This window comes from Pseudopipra pipra, chromosome 4 (genome assembly GCF_036250125.1).
Source record: "Pseudopipra pipra isolate bDixPip1 chromosome 4, bDixPip1.hap1, whole genome shotgun sequence".
Taxonomy (NCBI): domain Eukaryota; kingdom Metazoa; phylum Chordata; class Aves; order Passeriformes; family Pipridae; genus Pseudopipra; species Pseudopipra pipra.
In genome coordinates, this window is record NC_087552.1 from 12,537,942 (window position 1) to 12,551,597 (window position 13,656).

The window sequence follows — 13,656 nt, forward strand, 5'->3', positions numbered from 1 at the left end:
GCAATCATTACCCCAAGTGCTTTCCTCTGCTGTGCTCTCTGTGTCACTGCTCACCTCGTGGGGTCTCAGTTTTCACTGTGATTCCTACAGTGATAATTTTTTATGTGTGAGTTTGTGTGTGTGTATTTTTTTTTCAGAGTAAAAGGGAAAAATGTTACATGGCACTGAAAAGAAATTACTCGGGAAAAGATTTGCAGAAGTGATTTTTATTTCACTATCATTTCTTATAAACCTAACAGCTATCTTTCATATTTCAAGTTTGTTCATTATCTGATTGTACATCAGCCAGAATAAAAAAAAAAAAAAGTAGTGGGGTACCTTTCTATTCTTAATTGCACAGTTCTTTTGAAGTCTGTAAAAATTTTTAATGAGTGGGTTTCGGATTTTGTTGCTTTACTTTTGATTATTTTGGGGTTTTTTTCTTTCTTTCTTTCTTTTTTTTTAAACATATTCCTGTCTGTAGGATAACTTCACTCAACTGGGAAGATAATGCAGTTCTAATACTGAAAGTCTGTTTAAATTTTTGCAGTTCTAGTAGCTTAGTAAACTCCAGCTGTGTAAGATAAAGGTCTTTTCTGACCTGAATGAGTCTCTGATTATAGAAAAAGTGAAGCCAGAGCATGTAAAATAAATAAGGCAAAAGGAGAAGATAAACAAGCTGACAGCCATGGTCCTTAAAGAGGACATAGTTGACATGAAAACTTGTGAACTGTATTTTGAGAAAGAAATAGTCATAAAAAGTAGTAAAAGTTGTTTTGCAGACAGCACCTGCCCAAACTTGCCTGCCAATTACTGTTTTGTAACCAGAGTGTCACTACATTATAGTTGGATGCCTCTGTGCTGTGTGTCTGCAGTTGCAGTAGAAGCTGTGAATCACCAGCTTCACTGTGTCAAACAGCCAGAAATTTTTTTTTCCCTAATGTGTTTCACTTATAGAGGTTATAAATGTTAATTTGTAAGAACAGCAAGTGTGAAACAGAAAAAAAAAGAAACATGTAATGTGCGTCCTAAAAAGGGAAAAAACTCACTACTCCAGGTACAACTCAGAGTTTTGCCTTATTAAAGTCAGAAAGATGAGATGCTTTGTTTTTCAAGTCACTTTGGTCTGCTCTATCTCATTCTTCAGTTTCATTATATAATTCTGCTTTACCTGAGAAAGAAATCAAGTGTGATTTTGAAGCACTAGGCTAAATTCATCCTGATCAATCCAAGTGGAATTACTCTGAGGAAAAATTTGGCCCAGGCTTTCTAAACTTACCGAGAAAGAAATTTAGATCTAACCTGCAAGGAAAGCATGGAAAAGTCTTTATCTGAAAGAGCACACTGTTACTAACAGCCTTTCTAAAGCACTTTTAATTTGCCTTCCCATCATTTTATACCGATTATATTTGTGCTAATTACACACGTTCCCTTCTTCTTTCCTGTAGATTAACCATAGAAGGAGAAATGTGTTTGCACACAAATATACTTACAATAGAAAGACTTGAATGCGTTTAAAGAAAAATCTATATATTGCTTATAACTAGATATGTACTATTGGATTGGGTCTTTAACACTTGTAAATTGGAAGAAAAAAAATACTTGAATTACTAGACTTGCTTTCAGATTGGGAAGAACTAAGGTAATATAAATATCCTGTGTTTGCTTGTTGCTTCTATGCATGTTTCATATTAAAAAAAAACAGTGTAGAGAGTTCAGATAATGTCTCCTGTACGAGACTCAGTATTCCTTACCTTTTCTCTACTGGCTTTTATAAGTTTGGACATGTCATTTAGATTCTTGGTGCATCAGGTTGTATGAATGGGATCTGTAGAATGAATGTAAATTTATCTTCCTAGAGGGTGTTTTAAACATCTGGATCAAGTTGAAAGTCATTAGTACCGGTGTAAGTCCGTATCTGCAGGGGCCTGTTGTATGGGGATGCTCCAAAGTCTCTCTAATGTGACTGAGAGGAAAAACCATTCCACTGTGCTCCATCTAAGAACTGCTGGACTTGATTCCTCTTGCACTTCCTCTAATTTCTAGCTATGCTATCTCTGTGGAAGTTAGTCAAGCAATGGCAGTATAAAGCCAGTGTTATAGAAGGAGCTCCATGCCATCAAATACTGCTTGTTGACAGTGCTTATGCTCGCTTTGGGCTGGCCAACAAGCACTGAGGTTTGACATCCCAGGACAGAGTCGTGGATGTCACCTGCTGTCCTGGCACTATGGCCATAGCTCTGACCAAACTCGGCAGCAACTATGTCCTCTTAGCAGGTTAAATTGAACTCAAAAGTTTTTCAGGAAAAAAAAACAAACAAACAAAAAAAAAAAACAAAAAAACAAAAAAACAAAAAAAAAACCACCAGCCAAGTAAATCTGAACTGTTACAGTAAAATGTTGGAGTAGCAAGAAAGAAATAATCTGACTTCTGACTCTACATAACAAAAATTACATCTGCTAATAAGAATTTAGCCCATCAGTGGTTTTCGGGACCTCTCAGAAGTGTGACGTGCTATTGTCTGATTTAGCTAAGCCACACCGAACTGGATCAAGATATTCTTGTTCCACAGGGGGATACCCACAGTTGCAGTTCTTCAGGATCAGCAGTTGTGCTTTAGTTTCACATCTTGCCTTAATCTGAATTAACATTCAAATTCAGGCAAGTACTTTCGTTGGAGGAAACAGACCCTGTTAAAGTAGACAGAAAACCAACTATTTGCTGTATGTGATTAAACAGAAGCTAATTTCAACATAAATCCACCCACACACTGATCTTGCTGTTAAACAGAGTTCATAAGACTTATCATTAGAAAGTGGAAACGTTGCTATCCCAGCCCTGCATATTGAGGGACACGGCTTCATGTCTCAGCCTGATCCCAGCCCTACCCAAACTTCTTCATGACCACAGCCAAGCCTTGGCAGCAAACACCACTCCAGCACACAGAGTCGAGATGCAGCAGCTACCAAAACAAAACCCTGCAACTCTGCTTTCTGCAGCTGTCCCCCCTTCCTGCTGCAAACCCCGTCAGCATTAGCACCGTGCCTCGCTGTAGTGGAGGGCACAAGGCAGCAGCCCCGCGGCAGCTGCTTCTCTCTGTAGCCGAAACCCTCCCTCCCTCTCCCTCTCCCCCTTCGACATGGCGTCAGAGCAAGCTGCAGCACTGCTCTGAACTTGTTCTATCCAGTTTGAGCAGCCAGCCTCTTCCTAGAGATACATTCCTGTGGCTGCCTGAAGCTTCACAGGAGGAAAAACCTTCTTGAGCTCCCCCCACCCCTCCCAAGCTATTCTATAGGCAAAGGTCAGATCATCATTTCTTCTGCAGCCTGCTCTCCCCACTCTCAGACAATCTCATGTGGCACGACTTGGGGGAAAAAAAAACAACCCACCTTTAATTTAAGTGTCTGATTATAAGGGAAGCTGTGGAATGAGAAAGGACAGAATTCATCTTCCTAATATTTAAAAATGTTTTCTTTCCCTCTTTCCTCAATGAAACATTTTTACACAACAAAAACAAACTGTCACAGGAATAAAAGGTGAGCTAAAGGTTTTTCAACTCTGATCTATAACTTTAGTTAAGAATGCAGAATTTCTTTGGAGTTCCATGCTGTGTAGAACTTTGTTAGCTTTAGGTTGCTGACGAAAGTGAAAGTGTATTTATAGCACCCGATCCAGGATAAGCAGATGACAGCTCCATTAACTAGCAGCACAAATGCTCTGGGACACAACTAACCAACAAGGGATCATGCTCCCCCATTAGCCCTCCTGCAGGACAGCTGGTGGAGGCAGCAAGGCTGACCAGATCAGTCAGCATGTGTGGGGCAGGGCTGGGGGAAGGTGGTTTTGTCCTCAGTTCCTCCTTGTTTTTTAAGCATTCAGGTCATGATGATAAAGCACCCCTCCTTCCTTCATGTTAAAGTTATTCTTCTGGTCTGCACTGCTGTGGAACTGCTTACACTGTGCTCGTCGTGGGCTGTGAAAATTTATGCCTAGAGAAAAATGAAGATAGTGACTCAGCAGGCCCTACTCAGTGCAGATTATTGGAAAGATTATGTATCGTGTTCACGGCTCCATGTGACTAAATGGCTAAAGAGGTATCTGTATCCCAGAATTAGGCTGCTGGGTGTTTCAAGGCAACCACAGACAGGTAGCTGGAAATACTTGCTCAGGGAGATTGCGAATGAAGGTCAGTCAGGGTTGATGAAGGAATAGAGTTAAAGTGTTGACAGCCATGTTCTCTGGAAACAAAGCTGCTGTGAATTACGGTTGTGGAAATGATATACAGATGCTCCACACCAGGGCAATAATGCTGCTCTGAAGCCTGCAGAATTCAGGTTCTGCTCCTGGGCATGCTTGTGCTGGGGACTCATTTCCCCTGTAACAAGTACCTCATTCAGGCACCAAACCCTGTCCCCCCCTTGCTCACTGACCTGGCAGAATCACCGCAACAAGGAAAGGTGTAGGGAAGGCTCTGGGAGTCGCTGCACTGTAGGGAGGACAGTTGGAAGTAAGAGGGTCAGACGTGATACAGTTCAGCTGGCAGTTCACTCCCCTAGCCATGGAAGAATTGGGGCTCCAGGACATTGTTATCAGGGCTGGAAAAGGCTCTGCTCTGCAGCATGGGGAGAGGGGCTGTGCTGAGCTCCCTTGCACCTCCTTGCCTGAGCTGTGCTCTGGTCTCTGGTGATAGGCACTAGAGGGAGATGTCAAGATGTGGTCTTGCTTGAGACTGCTCCAGTAGTGTGCATGTTCCCAGGTACCTGATCTCTTTCCAAATCATCCATGGGAGCTCTGGTATCACAAGAGAGGTTATTTGTTAATTAACAAATTAACAATTTAATGCTGTTCCATTCAGACATAAGCTTCACAGCATCTGCTTCAGAAACCTTCATCATAGTGTCTTCAGTGTTTTGGCTGAAAGAGCATAAATCTGGGAATGTAAGAGACCTTCTCTTTTTGGGTGATCACTGTTTTGCTGTCTGGGTGTGGATGACCTTTCTGCAGTAAACAGGTCTCTTCACTGGGTGGAAGAGACACTAGTAAGGTGTGTTGGCCACTTACTTCTATCTCAATGAAATTTCAGCCCACGTTTTGCTTAACAGCTTTTCCAAAATGCCTGCACCCCTGAGTAACAGCAAACCTTTCAAACCTGAAAAAACCTTTCAAACCTGAAAAGCAAACTTGTGTCTTGCTGTTCAGAAACAAAGACTGCCTAGAAACCCAGCTCCTTGCTGCAAGGGAAGATATGTCCTGCCAGCATGTGGTCCAGATGTCAAAGGCAGTTGCCCTTCCAGTATGGATCACATACCAGGAGTCTCTGCTTTACAGGGACCACACAGTCGGCAGAGCAGCACAACACACCGCTCAGTTGTACCTTTGCCCTTTTGCAGCATGAGTTCCATCCTTCTCCGTGCAGCCACAATGTAAAACCAGGTCAAGTAGCTCTGTCCTGAGGCTAAGGCATATCAGTCCTGGATGCAACACAAGCACAGTGAGTAAAAGTTTCTCCAGGAAATAGATTGGATCCTTAACAAGCAGGTGTTTTATGGGCTGATAAAAATGATCTCAAAGGCCGAGAATCAACCTCACAAGCGGAGAGAGCCGAAATGATCAGCGGGCTGTTTCTCCCGCTGCTGCAAGTCAGAAATCAATCTGAGGGTTTAGCGCAAAGAGGGTTAAAACACTAGTAATTCAGTGCCTGCTGATTGGGAAGAATAATAAAGCCTGCGTTTCTGTGTTGGTACGGGGCGAATGCTGCAGAAACAGGAATTTTATTACATAATTATGCCTCCTACATAAAGCTTTAGAAGGGGGAAGCTGGCAGGGCTATGCGTCATTAAAATGACACAAAACATGCCGCCACCATCAGAGTCCTGTGTGTGCTTGAGACTGTGCAATATGCACAAGTTCCTTGTGGCCTTTCTGCATTCACGACTTTCGGTTCACAGCTGGGAGGGAGGCTGCCTAAGGAAAACATGGGCCGTGCTTTCTGTCGTAAAAATGGAAGATGGGAGGGTGGGGGTGTTTTCTTGTTTGTTATTGTTTTAGCAAAGATTTAATTAAACGACTCAAAGGAAAGGGAGGGGAAAATGCAATCCCTAACTCAAAAAAATGCTGAGTTGAGCACACTCCTCTTTAAGAGCAGGGAGGCTCGGGAGCACTGTAGGGTCCACGAAGCCCTTCTGCATCATCTGTGGTTGTTTTGTGGTGGCCCTTTTGTCTCTGTAGGAGTGCTGCTCACAGGCACTGGTGGAAGTTGCATTCAGCAGTTGTCAGGATGAGGTGGTCCACCCACAGTAAGAGACCATGAATGACACCTGGAGACTCAGGGGGAAAAAAAAGAGCTCCTGGTAGTTTTAATATTGGTATAAAGAGGACCTTTTATCTCAAAGCACTTGGGTAAGCAACAAATCGTATTAACGTCTTTTGGGATATTGGATTGAACAGCATTTTTCCTGTTGTACGAGTGAAGACTCTGATGTTGAATGATTGTAATTCTATTCCAGAAATGGCAGCTCCGTGGATTTTTCTCCGATCATATGCCTAGTGGTCTGTCTGATGAGATTTGTAAGTGTTTTCTGTTGCCTGCTCCTCCTTTTAAGATCCAAAGCACAAAGTTAAGAGGAAGTGAGAAGATATTTCTGGTTTTGTGTGTGCTGTCAGCAAGCCACCAATCCAGCCATGCAGAGCATTCTTCTATCTGATTTTTCAATTCTGTTTAAGCCAAAACTAAAGCATTGTGTCCTGAAGAGCTGACAGGTAAAAGGTTTAATTCAGAAAAGTATTTAAACCATCTGTATTTAAGTAGGCATTTAAGTACTTGTTTGGATTGTATCCTAATAAGAATGCTCAGTTGAATGAGGCTGAAATAGAAAAACTAAAGGCAAGATATGGAGTGTATTAGTGAAACTCCTGGTGATGCCTGGCAAGCATTTTGCTGCTTTCATTTCATATCAGTTTTGCTTTGTTTTGATTCCATTTTTATTTAGTGGGATGGACAGGGTCAAAGGGAGGCATGCAGACATAAGCACCAGTGGAATAGGGAAGAGAAAGGAAACCAAAGGGTGATATAGGTGATATAGCAGGGTTGTTCTACAGGGGAATGGCAGAGGTGTGAATGTAAATTAACTTCTTTTTTGTATGGACAAAACAAAGATCTAACTATGTTAGTTCCCATATAGATAGAAATGACAAGCTGGGTTATTAATGTGGGTCATTAATATTGGGTTCCTTTAGGTGTTTACTTGGCTTTTGGTACCCTATGGGATAATCATCTATGACTTCTATTAGCACTGGAAAAAAAAAAGAAAGCCAGCTTGGAAATAATGGGTTAAATCTGACCCTTACCAGTCCAAGCAAAGTTAATGGGTTTGCATTACCCTAATGAGGAACGGTAAGGTTTAGAGGTTGCTTAGTTACTGGGCCTGCAGAGATTTCAGACAGCACGACATAACTGATAAATCCCCCAGATATATTTTTGTCACTACAGTCATGATACCATGGTATGTCATGCTGCCACTCTGCCACTGTAGATGAAATATTTCATTCAGTTAGTGGTCTGTGTGTTCTGCTAGACCCATAGGGTGCTTCTGTGTGGCCTCCCTCTTTTTCCAGAGGATCATAGAATTTGGGTTTGAGAGGAATTGTTAAAGATCATCTGGTTCCAACCCCCCTGCTATGGGCAGGGACACCTTCCACTAGACCAAGTGGCTCAAAGGCCCATTCAGACTTTCCTTCCAGGTGTGGGGCATCCACAGGTTCACTGGGCAACCTGTGCCTCACCACCCTCACAGCTGTGTTCAAAGCCAGCTTTTGTTTTGCCATCTCTATGTCTAAGGATCTCATTCTTCTCCTGTGTGTGTGCAAGGCCCCACAGATGAGTACATCAGAGAATTAGTACAACATGCAAGGTGTCCAGGCTGCAATACAGCTGCTCCCAAGGTGAAACCACCTAGTTTCTCTGTTTCAGCAGATCTTTTCCCAGCACATCCAGCAAGTCATAACTATTCATTTCAATGACACAACCAAGACTTCACTCCTACCTCCTACTAGCATTGCTATGTCAGTGGAGCAGCACTGTTAGGTCTCTCTTTTTCCTGATCACGATAGTCAGGTGGTTCTAGCACTGCAGAGTCCTTGGTAGTGGCTGTAATGCAAGATGCAGAGACAAGAAAACTTCACAGTGGATCTGATCTGTGCTGAGCAGACAATAGCAGAGCTTGGAATCGATCGAAAATCACTGAGAGAGAACAGAAAGGCTGACTTAGTTTTAACCCCATTCTTCAAGTGCTCTCTCTGCCTGTCTCTAAATGCAAAATCCCAACAGCCCAACTAAGGTCAGGGAATGGGAGTGAATACAGCTGTTTCGTCTGCCTTATCCACAGAAGACATTTTATGCCTGACCGACTTGTGTGAGCCGTGAACAAGTTACTTGATTACAAACCGAACATATTAGAAGCAACGATGTTTTACAAATCTCCCTGCAAGTCTGCAGTTAACTTAAAGAAGAGGTCAGCAAAATTTTTTAGCAGCTGAACAGTTCGCACAGCCTATCCAAGTATAGGCTGCCTTTATAAAGTCTCTGCCTACAGAAGACAGGCACAGGAGGCCTTTTCCATGTTCATAATATTCACTGGACCTTTCTAATGTAGTGTTAAATATTGAAATTAGCTTGCAGTATTTTTAAGTTGTAGTTAAAAGACTAGCATGGCTGGTATGATGTAAGTGCCTGGATAAAGCCAAGACAAACATGTGCAGAGGTGAAAATCTGGTGCTACTGAGGAAAGTAGCAGGCCTTGTGCTGACTGCAGTGAAAGACAATTTTACCTGCAATGTTTAGCAAGTTGAGAGCCAGTCCTGAATCTTTCAATGTTTCCCATTTCCCATCACCTTCACTGTGAGGAGACAGATGCAGCTTTATATGTCTTGCAGTTACTGTGAGCTGGCCTCTAAATAGTCTGTGCAGTCACATATAGAAATATAACCTGCAAAATACCCATGACAGGATTTACACATTAAAATCACAACCTATGAGGTGTTATTAGAAACTATATAACTGCATATAATGAACATCTCAAATTACTCTTTACTAAAGCTCATATTGCAGAGCACACAAATTTTCTCTGAAGACCCTTATAAATGAAAGGCTAGAGGAAAACAGGCATGGAGCTGCATAAGCTACAAACTGCAATGCATTTGCCATCGAACTTTACATAGTTCTAGTCAAGTGTACCTGTACTGCAAATAGACCACGTCCTGTTCTTTATCTGACACTGCTGTGCTTGTACACACGATGCAGCACTCCTGGGGACAGCCCAGCAGCATATGACCTGTTCTCAGGCATTTACTTCCCTTTCAGTGATTAATGAATTTCGAGTGACTAGTCTTTCAAGTGACTGACTTTCCCAACTGTTCCCTTCCCCTGGATTATGAAAGAAAAGCAAAATTTAATCCACAGATATTAAAGAGTAAGTGAGAGGTTGGTCAGTTCTGTGTTTTGTAAGGCACCCTCAGCTCTGAGGTGATGCCCCACAATTTCCAGCAGTCATAGCGTTCAGACATCTTCACTCAGTGTGGGGCAAGGTAACTCAGAACTTATCTTCATGCCCAGGATTACCTTTCTGTTGCTCTTTTGCTTGTATGAGAACACAAGGAGTGAAGAAGTCTATTTCCATTCCTTCTTCTGCAATTTTCTGGTGGCCAGATTGCAGCCAATACTCCTGAAGGGTGATTGAGGGTATAGGGCAGATAAGAAATCCTACAGATAGGATTATGGTAGATGATTCAAAGAATTCCAATGGGCAGAAAAAGGAGATTCAAGTTCACAGTTTTCGTAGACCAGAGATGCCAGTAAGGTTGAAAAGCGGATTCTGTTTTGCATTATCACCACCCACTTTTTCCAAAGATGTTCTACTTTTCTCAGCAGCCTCCCTATTGCTGTAGCTATAAATAGGTATATGTCTTTATGCATGTGAGAGATTCAGGTTTAAGCTTATATTTAAACTGCAAGGTTATATATAACAGGACTGTATCAAAGATGACAAAAGCCTTATTGTTCTGTTCGTGTTTTATCTCAGTGTAGCATGCACGTTCATGGGTATGTGTGCATACAGACAGATATTAACATATGTAGGCAGGCATAGGACAAAAAAACAAGTCCAGATTCTCTATTTCTGTGGTTGGGTGTTGGTGTAATTAACTTTCATGATGCAAAGGGAGTAATTCTGTTATAAGGCTGGAGCAACAGGCAAAGCCCTGTCTGTTTGCACACAAAGACTAAAATTTAGATATGTACATTATGTGGTAAAATGTGTAGTTGCTAAGTTTGGTCATGCCAGATTCAGTTTAAGAATCTCATTTTCTAGACCTTGCCAAAGGATTTCTGGAGCTGTTTTCCTCTTGATGTTTGGAAAGTAACCATATTTTATCCTCCCAAGCAAGCTTAACAGTGCTTTTTTTATTAATTGGAATTGTTGGAGGACATATCCCCTCACTTTATTCAAAACTGCTCCAACCAGCTTGGCTGCCAAAGGTTCAGAGGGCTCCTGTCAAGTGGAATGGAGGGATTCAAATGACTGTAACAAAATTGGCTGGGACGGAGAGGTGTGGGCAGCCTTTGCTCCTCTGCCACATTGCATGGCTGTGGCTACTGGGACAGGGTTTTCCACGTGGAGGATGCTTTTGCCTGTGAACATGGGGTTAGTTATTAGCACTCGTCTTAGGGGTCCTGTGCCTGAGGGAAATCCTTGGCTTTGGAAGCTTCCCAGCCTCAGCTGAAGAGTTAAATGACTATGTGCGAGCCCTTCGAAAACACCAGGTACAGTGTGTTCATAGCTCCGTGGGAAAGTTGTAAGTTAATGAGCCTTTACCTCATATTTGCTATGATCTAGGAATGCCCAAACAATTACTTGCTGTGGCTCATCCGAGTCCTGTTAATTTGTTATGTTTGTAAACTTGGCTACTTCTGTGAAGTCATAGACGCTGGTGAAATCCACAATCTGCCTTATTCTGTATATTTCCTTTTTTTTTTTTAATTTTTATTTTGATTGATTTGACATCTGTCTGTTAATCGAGTGTATATGGTTTTTTAGGTTAGTAAGACTTTACAGTTGGGTCAGCTGTTTTCGGTGAAAATTATTATTTTTCTTAGATACTCACTGAACCCAGGGGAGGAATCTTTTATTTTTATTTTCCGTAAAGTTATAGGTAGTAAATACTTCTTCTACTGGACAAAAATAACAGCTTGTTTCACTGCTGCTTACATGAAGGGGTCACGTTTTGTGAGGAGTATTGATGTTTCTGGAGCCTGAATGGCAAAGAGGGTATTCTTAGTCCTTGTGTATTTGCACAACACTGGATTTCCAAGGGCATTTCTTTTTGTTAGTGCTGTTTGCTTGTTCTTTTCAAATGAACAAGAACTGAGGTATTAGCAAGTGAAAATCCAGCACAGAATTCACCACCAGCCACTCGACAGTGTGAGGCAGAGGAGCAGGGGAGAGGGATCAGATGAAGGATGACAGGATTTCAGTATTCTGCCTGAGTGTCAAGTCTGCAAATGGGATTACAAACCAGTGACAACTCTGATGGCTGCTATTATGTGGACACCTGTTCACCCAGTGCTGGACACAGGCTGACATCCATATAGGATGTTGAACAGTCACCAGATGGTGATGGCTTTCAGTCGTTATGCATTTTTTCTAGATTTGATCCAACAATTTAGACAAGGATGCTCTTTGCTAGCAAAACAGCACTAGAAAAGATATGTAGCTCTCAAAGGGGTTCAAATAAAAAGGTTTGTTAATGAACCACAAAATCACTGAGTGGAATGTGTTTAGATTATTGCACTGAAGTTTAACTATGTGCCAAGGTCTAAAGTAGCCGCTACATAAATGGTTCCACCATCCAGTCATTAATGAGAGCTGCTGCCTAACACAGAAACTTCTGTCAGTAAGGTAGGACCAAAGTGTTGCTAATGCCTGGACAACTTGCAGTGGTTTGGTGTGTCTGTTTCTGGTTGAAAGTGTCAGTGTGCACATGAAGGTGTGCTTTGGGGGGGACAGTCGGTGTGTTGTGGAACATTGTCTCCTCCATTCTCTGTGTTAAACTGGCTATGAACATATGTCACTATGTTACTGCTGCTTTTGTTGATCTGTTTTACAAGTTATTTCTTTCAAGTCTAACGGGAATTATTTTTCTTGCCAAAAGTCCCTGTTTATTTCACTGGACAGAATTTGGACCCTGATGCAGACCCACCCAGGCAGGGTGGATGGAGATGAGTTTGAGCAAGAAAAGAGGAACCTCTTAACTTTCTTCTTCCAGTGGTTGGTCTATCTGTATGGCCTCCTGTTGGACACTGAGCTGCACAGTGTCCAGGGAAGTCCCAGGGCCCAAACCTCCAACCTAAGTAGGGAGAGTGGAGAGGAGAGGGAGTACCTCAGGTGGACTAGGTTTAAGAGAGCTCCTCCAAAGTCACTGGAGCATGCCCTTTGCTGGCTCTAGCTTCATCAGCATCATACACTGTTACTCTCAGAGATGTGAATCAGCATAGCTCTCTCTGGCCCTAGGAGGGTTTCACATCACTGTGAAGTCCACAATGCTTTTTAAACGGTAAAGAGGTGGTTTATAATAGCCAAAACATGCTCCCACTGATGTCTGTGCTGCCCACAAATCTCTGCTGCTTAGGTATGATGGTAACACTCCTGTTATGTCTCTCTGTTTTTTAAATTGCTCCATTTGGCACTCAGTTCTATCATTAGTTCTCTTGAACACGTTACCATTTCTTATGGCACCATGAATCCTCTTTTAATTTTGGCCATTTATTGCCCTCTCAGTCCCACTTCAGATTTTCTTTTGGATTTCTCATGTTTTTATCACAGATCTGCTACTGTGATGTCTCTGTTTCTTGGTGTCATGTGATTAGCACATTGAGGTGGATATCTGTCGTGATTCACTTCCAAACTGTACTAAGGATTTGTTATACAGGGAAACTTTTTATATTCCTTCTTTAAACCATTTTACAAGCTTTCTTATATTTATTCTATGGACTTTTTTCCCCTTAACTGTCAGGAGTTTTTTTCACTTTGACTTCCTTGCATGTAGATGACACCTTAAACTCTCACACTACATTGCTGGCTTGATGCAGGACATATCAAACTTGAGAAGAAAACGTTGAGCTGTTGGAATGTCACACATAAGATCTAATCTGTAGTTATACTTATCCTTTATCTCAGTGCTTTATCCCTGTTTTACAAAAGGGTTAATAGCTGTACTTGTATGGCTAAAGAGAATTACTGTCCTGGCTGCTAATTATCTTCTCTGGAGGGTCAGACTTTCCAAGAAATCAGGTTATTACTATGAGAACTAACTGTCTCTCTCATCTCTTTCTTCAATCTCTCTCTTTTGGTTTTTCCCCCTTAGAAAAAAATTGCACAGGGCATGAAAAGCCTTCTGTATTGTTTGACGAACAGGAATAGTTTTTGAATTATAGGTTAAAAAAAAGGCTGTGAATTTCTCTTTGGGGTTTATTAATGGAAATTTTTGCCTGCATAGCTAAAATGGATATGTGAGTTTTATCTGGATGGTTGTTCCTCTTCCTTAATTGTATTTCTGCTGGAAAGTGAAGGCCTACTCCCTTGATACCTGGGATAATTTTCAGCTAGTGATATATCCACAGGGTT

The 13,656-nt window shown here is 41.8% G+C and overlaps 1 protein-coding gene across 2 annotated transcripts in view; it reads left to right on the plus strand.

Moving 5' to 3' along the window:
- Nucleotides 1-13,656, plus strand: part of MAML3 (mastermind like transcriptional coactivator 3) — a 240,315-nt gene that overhangs the window by 49,341 nt on the left and 177,318 nt on the right. The window lies entirely within an intron of this gene.